The sequence below is a fragment of the Montipora capricornis genome, chromosome 8 (assembly GCF_036669925.1).
Source record: "Montipora capricornis isolate CH-2021 chromosome 8, ASM3666992v2, whole genome shotgun sequence".
Classification (NCBI taxonomy): Eukaryota; Metazoa; Cnidaria; class Anthozoa; order Scleractinia; family Acroporidae; genus Montipora; species Montipora capricornis.
Genome location: NC_090890.1, coordinates 35,381,231 through 35,395,615, shown reverse-complemented (window position 1 = coordinate 35,395,615; position 14,385 = coordinate 35,381,231). Strand labels below are relative to the sequence as shown.

At 39.2% G+C, this 14,385-nt stretch overlaps 1 pseudogene; it reads right to left on the bottom strand.

The window, feature by feature from the left end:
• Positions 1 to 5,462: 5,462 nt before the first annotated feature.
• LOC138014545 (collagen triple helix repeat-containing protein 1-like) lies at positions 5,463 to 6,707 on the bottom strand (annotated as a pseudogene).
• Positions 6,708 to 14,385: the final 7,678 nt, after the last annotated feature.

Here is a 14,385-nt window from a genome sequence, read left to right as displayed (position 1 = left end):
AAGACTGTTCCAAGCTGGGTATGGAGGATACCATACTTGTGAAGTCTCCACGACTAGTCGCGAAAGACAAATACCAAAGAAACTGGAAGACTTTGTTTTATATTGAAAATTGAACAATGATTCTTTTTGGGACTACAAATAGGTATAAGCTCTTCGTTTTATCTGATTCATCTGGTTCAATCCCTGCACTGAATTCTACACTTACCTTCAAATCAAGAATACTTCAATTCCGTGACAGAGCTATTGTTGACAAGAACAAAGAACACTCTCGTTCCCTTCACCAGCGGTCGGGAATAAGAGACTCTGGTCAAACGCAAAAAAAGAAACCCCATTCACCTTTATCACTCGGTGGCCATTTTGGAGTCCGTGGGGAACAAAGGCTTTGTCTTTGCATTGTCTTTGCCCGTCCAGCCTCACACTGAATGAGAGGTTCGACGGGCAAAATCTTTAGTTTGGACATTGAGTGATATGGGCCAATTTCTTAAAGTTTGAATTTCCACGTGGTCTAAAGACTTTTCACGCATGCGCAGTTATTCAACCGGAACCAGAGTTTTCCGGTTCCGGTTTTGGATTATTGCAGACCCTCTCGGAGGCTCTGGGTACTGGATTGAACAAAGAACTGAAGAATAACTCTTCATTAGGGTCCCTCCGTTGGGAGGAAGACAAGTAGTAAATTAATATTCCATATAACAAGTGCGCATTTCGTACTCGTTTATCATTGCATTCACTGGATACTATATAATGTGCAACTCGGTAGTTTTAATTCGCCATAAAATCTCTCTATGGATTTGTGATGTCTGTTGTCATTAGAAAAGTTCCAAAAAGTAGATAAATGTAAGCCTTCGAGACACCTATTGTCAGACCGGAAAATGACTTATTGGACGCAATATCCAAACATAATTTTATACATTTGTAAGAGGCTTAGATATTTACGCCTGAGATCTGAGGAATCGCAATTCAATATCACCTGCCATTCCGTAAACGCCTTCTCTGTACTATAGATCAATCCGGCTACGGCATCCTTTGTGTGGATATAAATTAAAGGCATAAATCTCTTGTAAAAGGTATGAATCCCACAACAAAACCTTAGTTCAGCCAAAGCTGAAACCGACCGGATAAGAAGGCACAAAAGTTCTTCTCAGACCCAAAAGCTTGTCATCCTTAGCCCAATTGGTAATAATGTAGCTTCAGTATTTGTTGTGATACAGGTTGTCGTTCACATGCTTTTGGACGTTATTGTTATTTTCATGGAAGATTTATCGACTCAAGCAAAACACTGAGGGCGATACCTGTGAAAGGCATCGACCAACCTTCTCGAAGGGGTTAGTTAATGTCCGTATTACAGTGTTTATCCTACAGCGCATGGCAGATGGCAAAACTTCATTGCTATCAAGAAATGTTGCAGTGACGTGAGCAAAGTTTGAAATGAAAATCCTAGACTAAGGCCAGTCTCTTTTTCACCGCTGAGTTAGTCGAGCGCGTGGAGAATACAGGCAGGAGAAAAAACTGACCGCGCGAAATCTGGATTCTAGTCAGTCACGTGCACAGTTGTTTTACAAATATTTCCCGCTGATCCGTCACGTAGCCTTTCGTGGTCTAGTGGTCATTGCGAGCGCCCCTGAATTAGGAGATATACCGAGTTCGATTCTTACTTAGGATACTCTCTCTGAAAAGTGTCCCTATCATAAGCAATCTGGACCCAAGAGCTCTTCTCTTGACTAAGGGAGAGAAGAGCTCTGGGGAACCCTGAAACAAATTGTCTTGTCATTGGTTTTCGTGAACAGCTATCAAAAGCGTTTCTAATTGGTGCATTCATGTTAGCACGAAGAGTGAGCAGGCGCCATAAGGTCCAAATAGCAAACATTTGACTATGAGAACCATACGGCGCATGTTCTCCAACATAGAGTTTTCTAGAGCCTTGGGTCGATCCAAGGCTCTGGTGACCCGAATGTATCATAAGCAGTCCCACGAGCAAAGAGATTTTACGCATGCGTAGAAAAATCGTGACCCGAAAAAAAACAACAACAAAAGCAGAGAGTCGATGTTAAGTCCGCTCTGTCGTCCCGGCTTTTGTGGACGCCAGCTGTCATATCACCGCTCAATATCCCCAGTCAAACAGACATTTTGTTTATTTCCCCTCCCCCCGGCCGGGGAAAAATAGCCTTTAAATACGCACTGTGGTGTTAAGTTCTTTTGATTGGGTTAGTATTTAATGCTAAAGTCAGGGAAGCTTTCGAAAAAAGTCAGCTCCAAACTTGCACAGAGGAGAATGAGGCTAGCCAGCTCTGGTCATGCTCAACGCCATCCTGAGCTAATCCTTCACCTCCTTGTACTTTGGGCGTCCACGCATAGACACAGGAGCAGAGGGAGACCGAGATTAACGTTTGTTGACAGCCTACGATTAGACACAGGGTTGAAACGGGAGACCAAGGAGAAAGCAGTGACGATGGCTGACAGAGACCTTTGGAGAGCACTTATCCATGACTCCCGGGAATACTACCCGCCCTGAAATAACTATTACAGTAACGGGAAATAGTATTCATTTGGTGGTTTTGGCGTTACGTCATCACCGACATGCTGGTGGACGAGAACAAAAGATCTCTTATTGGTTGCGGTCACACGTGAGAGAACCACAGTGTAACACTAGTGTTCACACTACTCAAGTGTCAACTCTCTGGTGTTTTGTATCTTTAATGTGACTCAGCAGTTTCCACAAATAGTATTCCTTGTAATACACTATAAATGCTGCAACAGAACTTTCTAGATGCTTAGAGTAAAAGTATAAAAGCAGACTCGTAAGTAATAGAAAGGACTCTCTCCTTATTTCCCCAAGGGCTCATCTGTGATTGAACTTATGCTATGGATGCTATACTATGAGGAAGCTATAATGAGCTATAATGAGAAATGAGATACCGTAATCTAGTGGGAGCATCCGACTAGATCACGGAGGGTCGTGGGTTCGAATCCCATCTGGGGCTCGGATTTTTTCCGAGTTCCCAGTGGGTTCTATCAACATCTCATTTCTCACGTGTATATATCATTCTCACATTCGTAAATCATATTATTCGAAAATGTTTTTTAGATCGTTGTTCTTGTTAGAGCTCCCTAATAATCATATATTTCTATTATTGATGCATTGATGCATGCACATGATAGTACAAAACAAATAGGATTTTTTTCCATTGTTCAAATCTCAAGCGCAGAGATTACAATTTTTAAGTTAATCTCGTGTTGGATGGGCTGAGTTCTCCAATTAATCGGTCACTGAACATGTTGAATGCAACTCCTTTCTCTTTGACAATAGTTGAATGCTTTATGTTCAATAACAGAAAGATGATTATCATGGAATTTATACGCTTGCCGGTATATATTTTCCCGGATTCACGACTGCTAAACCCCTCTTTTTTGAGAAGTTGGTTTGTTTCTTGCGGGTCGATAAAACTTCCCGCTGTCCTCAAATGAGATCTCTTAATTTTTTTAAACCATCAAAGATCATCCAGTGCTCGCAATACGTCAGAAGTGAGACGATACAAATTAATCAAGGAGAAGTTTTTTTGGCAAACGTAGGTGATGGCGATATGTAGGCCATAGACGAGTTCACGCTCTTGATTGCATCATGGGTAATCACGGCAACATGGCGGGAAATTCAAAAGTTTGTATGGAAATTCAAGCAAAATATACTGTACATAACTCTACTTTATGGACTTTCGCCTTCATAAACCAAACAAATAAGTTCATGTTTACAACTGAGATGAACTAGACCTGGTATCCGTTCTTTGGAATTCCTAAATATTGTTTTTTTTGTCTCCATACATTCTCTGTAATTTTGTGGCTTTGGAATTACAGGAAATGTATGGCAGAAACTCTTTTTTATAAAATTATTTCTACAAAAGCCATTCTCTCCAAATTTATTCTGCTGCACCTTTGAGCGCATATCTTGTTTTGGAAAATAAAAAAAACCCAAAATTGCATATCATGAATACTTTTCATCGTTTTGAACTTCCTTACAAACCATTGAATTTCTCCCCATCTCGCCCTGGTTACCCATGATGGGTGAATTCGTCTGTTAAAGGTAACTTGAGCTCCATGGAACAGTATACGCTGTAAATGCTAATGATGGCCTCCCATGACATTTAATTTTATCAGTTTATCATTGCGCGTCTTACTTTCACTTCAACTCTCTCCTCTTCCCAGTCATGTTTGTTGCTTTAAAAACCATTCCCCTAAAACATTTGTCCTCATTTTGGAGTCCGGATCGAAACGGCTTCTGCAATTTTCAGTGGGCTGTAACAAGATGAAACAAGGGTTCCCTGAATATTAATATTTTCCTTTCAAATTTTCTTTGAGAATGCAAAATGACGAATCTTGATTGTATCTCAAAAATCAGGGAAAGTCAACTAGTTAACTTTCGAGATACTTGCTCACCAAACGGAAAGAGTTTTATTTCTGGTTTTTGCTAGTATTCGCGGGTCATTTTGGGATCTATTCCCCGCGTGGTTAGAAGACTCTTCGCTGAAGTTTGTCGAGGACGGAGCAAGGAGGGAGAATGATGGATTCGATATACTTTCATGATCGCAATTTTTGCGAAGAGCTATCTTTGACTGAAATAAAAGTATATATTTGCAGTGCGAGTTATACATGAATTCAAAAGGACGAAGTGATCCTCGAACTTCTCAGTTTCCTCTTAAAGATATCGGAAAAATTCAGGTGGCTTTAATGGCATCCCGTTATTTACCGGTCTCAGCCTTCGGCCTCGCCGAATGACGTAACAGAATATTATATCCTCATTCATGGGCCTCTTAAAAGGTTAATTTTTTTCAATTTACCTTTAGTGTGTGATCATACTGCGCGGCTGTTTTAAGAAAGAAGCATTAATTAAAAGCAAGGTGAACACACCATAACACCAACCCAGTGTGGCCAACACATCACGCATGTCCATGACTGACAATTGACCGAGTGAGATGGTTGTGCGCATGCGTGATGTGTTGGCCACACCGGGTTAGTTTTATGGTGCGTTTACCTTGCTTTTAATGATATTTTTTTAAGAACGACACCTGATTGGTCAGTTGTAATGACATGGTGAAATTTAAGAATTGGCGGCTTTGCTGCTCCGAGTGATCTAACAAAGTGGCCTCTGTGGTTGGTATCACGTTTGTTGACGAATCTCAAAAGTTTGGCTTTGAAAAGAGTGGGACAAGATCATTCTCTCTTGACTACGCATTGCGAAAAAGAATTTAAACAAAATATTTACCGGGAGTCAAGATAACAAGAATCGTCTCAGAGGCAGGCATTGGTCATGTTTAAACTCTTATTCTCAATCAACAGAATGTTTATTACAATCAAAAGAAGACCCAATAAGGCAAAGTTGCCGTTATCCACATTAATGTATATGTAATTCTACATTGAAATAATTTATGTTTCTTTAAAGAGCTTTTGCCGGACTGGAGATTACATTTTGTTATCTAAGCTTGAGGTTTAGGAACTTCCTCTACAAAGATCCGGGACACTGCACCCCAACCTGTGTAGGCATCAGCATTTCCATATCCGGGACAATTGCCGACCCAGAATCCCACGCGCACCCTTACCTTGTGAATGTTGTTGCAGTGCCCTTCAATATGGCGGACGCGGTGAGCATTATCATGGCTCAAACTTAAGTACACGATACCATCAATAGGGAGTGGAGCCGAGCATTCAGCATCGTTGAAAGTGAAGTACCATCGCTTACAGCAATCAGTGCAGGCATAAACTCGCAAAGTACCAGTCCAAGCCACATGAAGAGCTGTATCAGAGAAGTTCTTGGTGAACACGCAATCCTGTGTAATAAAAATCGTCATATATAAAACGTATGAAAGGTCATAAAAGTAGAGATGATTTAGCTCTCAAACGTCAGTAATAAATCACCATATTATTATTATTATTATTATTATTATTATTATTATTATTATTATTATTATCATCATCACTATCATTATCATTACCATTATCTTTATTATCATTATGATTATGATTGTTATTATTATTATTATTATTATTATTATTATTATTATTATTATTATTATTATTATGATATTATGATTATCAGTTTCTCTAATTTAATCACGCAAAGAAATAGGAAAAACTGAAAGCTCAGAAAATTTAAAATAAAGGATCATTAAATGAACCCTAAAGAGCAAGTTTTAGCAAAAACACATCCATGTTAATTTTAAGCAAGGTGAATCAAAGATTTGACTGAATTGTTTTTCGTTTTTTCTGAGTGAAATACTCAATTCTTCGATGAATCCAACATTTTTGTATTCAATTCAAGAAATTAAAGTCTCCTAAGCAGATTAACACATCTGTTTCCTTCACGAGAAATGTCCTCTTCAAGGAAATAACGGCACATCTTTTTTGCACATTGAAACTGAACTTTCTTGAGCGACTGTTAACCAACGATATGAACCTGTTTTCTCTATCACCAAAAAAAAAAAATCGGTTCCTCACCTTAATCAGGCCGTTATCTTTGTCATCGTTAATGTTATTCCAGGCGCACTCCTTCCAGTTCTTCAAAGCCATCACACCTGCAACTCCACTTGTCCCAATCTCTCCCCGTTTCCTTTTTGGCCGGGAGGACCCTGGACACCAGCCGCTCCTGTTCGACCCTGATCCCCTTTCGGGCCGTCTCGTCCATCGCGGCCGGGGAATCCTGGGGACCCAGGCTTGCCATGCATGCCGGGAATACCACACCGGCAAATCGACGAGGATTGCAGAAAGAAACAGGTATCTCAATCTGTCTGTTAATTGACTACGGTTAACTCAACGTTATTGCTGAAGAAACTTTTTTTCATACGTGTAAACAATTCTACAGATTGAAATATGTTCTGGAGAAGTTTGATTTTTACCTAATTTTTGATGTTTCGTTTTTGTCGGCAGGAGCAAAGCGGTAGAGGATAGAATATATTATTACCCGGGTAGAATGTGTCCGCATACAGGTTCAAGAAATTGAATTTTTTTCGTATAATTCTAAAATGTCGAAACAATAGCTCGAAATATGGATTCTTTAAAAAAGTATAAAAGGTAAAGAGGGAGATTAAATGAACCAAATTATAGGGCACACAAACAGATCCCCGTTTTTCGAACTGGATTGTGGTCCTCTGTCCAGTCGGCTTAGGGCAACTATATTGTTCGAAAAGTATTTTAGCCCAAAAGTTTCAGATAATCTATAAGGTGATTGTATAAACCTAACAATGCACAGTGACAGCAACTAACTTTCTTTATTTTGAAAGAAATGTATATATTTGAATCATGGGTTATGGTAGTCCTGTTCCAGGACTTCCTTTTACCCCGTCCATTAGATGGGTCTGGAACCCAGGCGGGAAAAGAGAGGGTCCTGTATTACTTGCAGGCGTATGCTCGGAATGACGCCATTTTTGCCCTAAAACTGGGGGTAAAACCATATTAGGAAAAACATTTCTTATTTGGGCATAGTTTATTCGGAGTGCTTTTATACTGGAAACATGGCGGATAAATGTGAAAGGAAATTATGATGCCAAGTTTCTGGAGGCAATTTATTTCGCATTTGAGAAATGCCACTTGAACTTTGTGCTAAGGCGGAACAATTTCAAGCTATTCATGCTGTCGTTACCGGAAATGATGTTTTTGTTAAAGCAGCAACATAATTTGGTAAATCTGCTCGCTACAATGTTGTTGCTTTAATAGGTTTTTGTGATTTTCTTCGATCCGAGAGCGATATTAATTGTAAATCAGTGCTTCTTATCGTGAGTTCCTACCTTGGAAGATCAGATGGATGACATATAATAGTATGGAATATAAACTGTGCTCGTCTTAGGAGTTTAGACCCACCATTTTTTTTTTTCAAAATCGAGGACAAATTGTTTGGATATTACCCCAATTAAAAAATAAATAAAAGTAAATACTCTTTTTCTTTGGCTATCTCAGTTTTATCAGGAATAATACACAAACAGCGGTGACAAATAGAGTAATTGCCATGAGTATTTGCTTACGTTGTCATTGCAAGACGGGCCACCAGTATTGCCATCCTCTGCTGCAAAACTATTATACGGAAGTGACATCAAAAGAAGCGCCAGTAAGATCGAAGACATTTTGATGAGAACATAGGTTACGTCTTCTCTCTGATATTCTATAGAAAAAGGTAAAATTGAAGTGAGGTCCACATAGATGTTTTGCATCACCCGCATCTGCAATGGTAGCCATAATTTCAATGTTTTTTTTCCTTTGAGAGTATAGATATAGTATTGTTATACAGAAATATTTTTCCACGCGTCCTTTCATGTCAATCCGCAATTCGATTATATGAAAATATTCTCAAAATCATTTCATTCATTCACCTCTAATGCAAGTGACCAGCTCCCAGCTGGTTGAGGATATTTCACTGAGTTGGCAGAGCAAGTGCAGTCCAATCGCACGGTCATGGAATAGAACTGATATTCATCCCGTTCAAGGCCTAGATTTTTTCATGCTTGCTTGCAACTGCTTAAGCCTCTTATCTAACTTTAACTTTTTAAGGGGAAAATGATGTCAAACACTTACAAGTTTAAGAGTGAAATGCGTGTGTACGCGGCTGCATTAAATATGTAGCACGGGAGTTTCGGGCTTTCAGACTCGTGTTTTGCTCATATGATAAGCTGCATTTTAAGCTAGTGAGTAAATGACATCACTTTTCCCTGGCTCCAACCCTCTGAGGTCCAGTCGGTCAGTTTTGAACGTGAGTAATGTTGGACTGTCAAATCCAAAACTTACACTCGAAGTAGACAGCCTTTGAATTAAAATCAAAGCTCAAAAGTTTGTCAGTCCGGTGTAACACATGTACAGTTACGCAAACACACCTTCAAAATCTGAGGGAAAAAGGAAGACTAGCGATTTTTTTTTCTTTTTTTATCATAGTAGCGCTTTAAAGTAGTTGCAAGTAAGCTTGAATAATCCAGGCCTTGAACTGGATTCGATCTCATGACCGCGGGACTGCGCTGCACTTGCTCTTCCAACTGAAATATGCCGCCAGCTGGGAGCTGGTCAATCGCATCGCAGTTACAAAAGGGTTTGAGTTACTTCTGCCTGCGCAGGGTGCATTTTCACACTTAGTCTACAATTTACTCCCAGTCTGCAGTCTGCATTTACCACTGAGCGTCTAACCAGCTTCAAGGATTTCATGTGGCATATAGTGTTAATTAGCCTATCACAGGCTTTCAAATGTGGGTGATTTTTTTTATCTGCTAAGTAAGCTATAGCTATGAGAAAGATGTATGGAAGAAAAAAGACAGACAGCCTTTATTTTAGTACGATAAAAGTTTTAAAGCTCTGCAGCTTGTGGGATCGTGCAAATAAAAACTAAATATCTAAAACAAAACAAAAAATGAACACTATACAAGCTATATACAATAAAATAAATGTTAAAAACTCTGGTTAAAACTATTTACATCAAACAGTGAATCTTAAATTAATTTAAAAAGCGATATGCATGCCCTTTATATCAAACCGATAACTTTCCTTAAATCTAGCTAAAATCTGTACTTCTAAAATTTCAATATACGTAGATTTCCTGAAATGCGGTAACTTCTAAAAATTTGCAGTCGACACAGAAGTCTCCATAAATGTCAATTCTTTGAAATTAAAAGGTCACAAGATTGAAGTGTCTTTGCCAGACACTTGTAGTTCTGGGCCCGGTTGTTCGAAAGCCGATTAACTTATCAGGAGTAGCGTAAGCTATTGTTTCATGTTTTCAACTTTTTAGTGAAAATTTTTTTGCTTATTTTTGTTTTTCAAGATTTACCTCTTCTAATGTAAAGTTTTGCCGAATATCAGCGTTGAACAGCATGTGGGAGTAGAGAAATGAACTCCTTGGTTAATTTTTAATTTGGGATTAGCGTTAATCGGCCTTTGAACAACCGGGCCCTGGTCCGCAAAGTCTTGTATGTTACGTACGATAGCATTCCACAATGCGAAAGGAACAATCTTTCAGTAACACTGAAAAAATACGATGTTTTTCGACATAAAGTCTGTTTTACTATATAGATTAGATAGACAGTAAAAGTTTACTTTTATTAAACTTATCACCACTTCAGGTATTACAATAATCCACATTGATCGATCGCGAGGAGTAAAAGGGAGACCAAAGCTCCTAAAACTCAACTTGAACAATGTGAACTTGAGTTAAGCTGCTGTGCAACAACTATGCACGTGCGGTGCGTGTGTTTGGTCAGGTATAACACGCATGCAGCAGGACACGGACACCACTGCTTTCTGGCGTAATGCAAGGCCTTTGCGGGCCCTTATTCTGGCAGCAACGCGCATGCACCGCTATCTTCAGATTAATTTTTTCAAGACGTGTGACTCTCACAAGAGCCTTGCCAGCTAGTCGTAAGCCTTACATATTAAATCATTATTTTTTCCATTAGGTAAAATGATAAATAACAGTTTCGTTGATTATCCGGGCCCATAAGAAATAACCACTTGATGATTTCTCTAATCAAATTTGGCTTCGCTTACGTTGCACAAACACTATCGATTCCTTGCTTCTGAAGCACTGAAACGACAAGCAAGGCTGTTCCGAGAAAAAGACGATGTTTTAACTGAGGTGGGTTAGAGCTGCTTAGGAACACTAAAAAATAAGAGATATGAAACGTCATAAATACCTAGGGCTACCAGTGAGTGTAGGTCCCCTTAATATATTTGCGTACCTTCTTAATGTAACACGTCACTGTGGAAGACCCGGCACTGACGAACAACTCGGAAGAGTGAGTTGGGTTCAGCCTTTCCAATCCGATTAAAATAGATCAGTATGAAGTCCAATGCACTTCGGCCAAGAAACATCGGAGGACGAGAACGACTACAAGTACAAGTTATCCGTACTGAGCATGCGCATAAGGTTTGGAGGCCGACAATTTTCGAAGTGCGCATGCTCAGAACAGAAAACGGTTACTCGTAGTCGTTCTCGTCCTCCGATGGTTCTTGGCCGAAGTGCATTGAACTTCATACTGATCTATTTTAATCGGTTAGGAAAGACTGAACACAACTCACTCTTCCAAGTTACTCGTCAGCGTGGGGTCTTCCACAGTGATTTGTTATATTTAGCCTGAGGTACGCAAATTAAGGAAATAAACACTCACAGGTAGTCTCAGATATGACGTTTTGTATCTCTTACTTTTTAGTGTTCCTAAGCAGCTCTAACCCACCTTGTTTGAGTAGAGAGAGACCGCTGTCCGCGTCTCAAAAACGCGCGTGCTTAAGCTCCCTAGTATTTGACGAGTTCGCGCCCTTGAGAGCAAAGTCCCGATGCTGACAAACAACTCATAAAAGTCAGGTAGGTTGAGTGAGTCTCATGACATAAAAATAAATCAGTATGAAGGAACAAGTATGGACTTCAGACCAGAAATAGCTCATAGCAAGCTCACGCACTTGACACCGAAGCAGATGTACTACGAAAAATAAAGGGAAATACCAAACTTCACCCCTTCAGTGCTTTGTAGGCACGTATTTTAGAACAACGATATACCTTAGGTGAGCAAAACGAATTTTTGTGTTTTGAGTTGGAATTGATTAAAAAAAAATGTTTTGGGCATTTAAAAGTAGATAGTGGGCGATATGTGGCATTTCAAAGTCCAGGTTCCATGGGAAAATAGACGCTGTAAATGCCGGAAAAGCTGTAAGAATGAAACAAAATTTCCCGGCAATGGATAAATTTTAATTCTAAATTTTATTTGAGAATGAGAAATGGCGAAAGACGATCGTATATCAAAAATCAGATTACGTGACTGAGTTAACTTTTGATATTTCCGGTTTCCGCGATTTTAGCTCACATTTTTCCATTCTCGTTTCCAGATCCCATCATTTCTCTTAGCCGGCGGGGCCTTCGCACGGGAAAGAAAAACGATGGGATCTGGGAACGAGAATAACATTTTTCTTGCGGGTAATTTTTCATCCAAGTGAAGTATTATCGTTCATTTTGGACACTGAAAGCTTGATAGGGATCATGCAATTGAACATACAACCCTAATATCTGGACTCACGTACAACTCGAACCTAGGAACGTGTGATTAATAACCTCTTCGATTAACCAATAGAATACCACATCACTTACTGCGAGGATGTCATTTTTTTGTTAATGTCAATAATTTTTCTTCCAAAAGTGCCTCTGTAAACGTGTATTAACACCCGCTAAGAAGCAAGCTTACACAGTGAAAAATGTCGGTTACCAAACTTCAAGATAAAGCTAACAATTTTAAAATCAAGTTTCAGACTTCAGCATTATTCAGCAATGATTTTATATACTAATTAGTTTTGGTAAATAATCGGCACATTTTCTAGTCAGTTGATCATTAGTGGTTAAGTGGATAAAAACAGTTCCTTCAAAGTGGGTGCTCTGGGTTCAAATCCAGTCCAGGGGCTGCTTTTACTTTTTTTTCTTCTTATTTGCTACCACAAGTCCTGGGACAGAGTAATCTAAGTGGAGCATTATACTTCATTTAGAGCAAACTGACAATGAAGGATAACCCTTCATTTGAGGAAGAGATCGTGTTGTAATTTTTTGATCTATTCCCCGCGCGGTCAGCTCCGAAAAAAGATGGTCCTGAAAACTGCCTACAGTTTGTTCACGACGGAACGAGGAGGGAGAATGCGTTCAGTACCGGCTTGACGTCACAAACTGGTTTCATCGCAATTTTCAATTTATCCCTTTGAAAAGAATAGGTTCACAATTAAGTAAGGCACCGACGGCCATCCAGGTGAGTGTTGTCCTGAGAAGGACTGTTTGGTCAATGTCACCCTAAAAAGTCCTTCTCAGGATCGGACTATACTCACCTGGACGATAGTAGCACTTCACTTAATTATGATATGACCCCTTACGAAAGAATACTTTGTAATGTCAACCCAGTATCAAACTCTTTCCAGAAGTTCAACAGCTTCGTTTTCCGACTTCAGAGGTGTCTCGAGCATTCCTTTACAGTAATTCCTCTGCTTTTAAGTGAGCCCGCACAACATGAAGTATCACGTGAGGATTCGGTAGTAGCAGCCGCGCACGCTCAACACAGTGAGTTTCGACGCACGGCAGACTTCTTTTGTCCCGTACTCGTCAGCACAGCAAACGCAAAAGAGAAGAGACCTCTGCTAGCAGGAAATTGAGGATCGTGATCCTGAGTCGAAGTTTAGCTGATTTCCATGTTTCAGCAGACGAGTCTCATCTCAGGATTTTCCAACTTTGTTAAACATTAAGGCAAAAAAATAACTCAGGTTATCTATCAAAACACGGAATTGTAGCACCTGGCCTTTCCTTCCGTAGTCATATATTTCCGCCATTTATAATTAATATTCGACAAACGAAATTCGGCGCAATTTCAAAATTTGTGCTTTGAGCATGCTAATTTAGTTTGCCCTGATTTCAGAGACAGTGTGAAAAGCCGTTTGTTGCTTTAACTAAAAAAATTATGTGAAAAGAGAAAGATATTCTCTTAAATTAGATGTTATTGGTTAGCTCTTCTCTGTTGACTTATATTACATAGTTGTTGTTTCGAGTTGCGAGCTCATCAACGCAGTTGACAATTTATTAATAATTGTCCGATTACCATCATCGAAACTTTTTCAACTGTCAAAAAAAATCATGTTAAATTTCATTCCCGAAGCATCTTCTCTCTTCCTGTGATCATTTTTCCCCATCCCATAATGCAATACGTTTTGGGGGCTCTTTACATAAAAACAATGGAAGTTAATTACTTTGGACACTGTATCATGCTTCAGTAAACTGAATATCCGTTGTTTTAATGCTTATAACCCCCTAAAACGAACTATATTATGGAATTTGCGAAACTAGAGAATTTATTAAGTTTTCGACCTCGGATATTGCGTTTCTAGCTTTCTGATAGGTGGGTTACAAGTTACGTCATCGCCGCCAAATTCCGCATTAGCTCCTTTTGTTCGTCCACCAGCAATTGTACTTTACACCATTGTTATCTGTCTCTAGATTGGCTACAAATCACCTATAGTATTTTGAGATAGTAAATGGTATTCAACAGTATTTTTAGACGGTCGTCCTTGTTAGGCTACGTAATTAAAATTCTGTATAATTATCTATCATTGATGCATCTACATAATAGTGCAAAACAAATAGGATTTTCGATTTGTGTCAATTTTGCCATTGTTCAAATTTATCCTTTGTCATCGCTATAAGAATTAGCCAAAAAAATCACCAAAAAGTATATGGTAGGGCTGCGTTTCTACAATTGATCGATCACTGATATTGTGTGCAATTTAATTCCTCTCTCTTTGACAACTCGTGAATGCCTTATGTTCAATGACAGAAAAATCATGATCATGGAAGCAACGCTTGTCGGTATATATCTTCAAGGATTAACGACTGCTAAACTCCTGTATTTTAGAGTC